The sequence below is a fragment of the Etheostoma spectabile genome, chromosome 4, assembly GCF_008692095.1.
Source record: "Etheostoma spectabile isolate EspeVRDwgs_2016 chromosome 4, UIUC_Espe_1.0, whole genome shotgun sequence".
NCBI lineage: Eukaryota > Metazoa > Chordata > Actinopteri > Perciformes > Percidae > Etheostoma > Etheostoma spectabile.
The window spans coordinates 3,651,635-3,652,189 of record NC_045736.1 but is presented as its reverse complement, the minus strand read 5'-3'; the positions used below and the strand labels follow the sequence as shown (position 1 = coordinate 3,652,189).

The 555-nt window shown below is 35.1% G+C and overlaps 1 protein-coding gene across 2 annotated transcripts in view; it reads right to left on the bottom strand.

Moving 5' to 3' along the window:
* The window catches only part of ube2f (ubiquitin-conjugating enzyme E2F (putative)), a 51,292-nt gene that overhangs the window by 5,456 nt on the left and 45,281 nt on the right, over positions 1-555 (bottom strand). The gene's annotated exons all lie outside the window — the stretch shown is intronic.

The window sequence follows — 555 nt, the reverse complement described above, 5'->3', positions numbered from 1 at the left end:
CAGCATGCCAAAGAAACTAAAAAAGTGTGTTCTCAGAATTAGTCAAGGCATAATTGTTTAGATTAGCTAGACTAAATACTTAGGAACTGTGTTTAATGATGGACTTGGTTGTTAAAAAGGCCCAGCAATGTCTTAACTGTTATGCAACCTAAACTCTGTCTTTTTTATAGAAAGTAGTTAAACGTTTTTCATTTGTTTGCTGATTTACAACCCTTCATTAAGAGGACAAGAATCTATCTCAACGTAGAGTTACCCTTAGCACTAAACTGATTGGGAAAAGATCTCTGGCACACCGGTTTAAAACTGAACAATCTCAAGAGAATTTCAATTCCCCACCACATGTTCTTTAAGCCATCAGTAATGGGTTTTAGATATAATATATAAATATATAATAAGTTGATTGAAGTTTGGTTTATTTTATGGATGGAAGTATTCTGAATTTAACCTTTATTTATTCAGGGAAGGTTTACTGATAGGAAGCCTCTCATTTGCAGGAACGCCCTGATCACATTCCCACAGTTACACACATTCATACCTGGAAGCTGCCCAGTACAA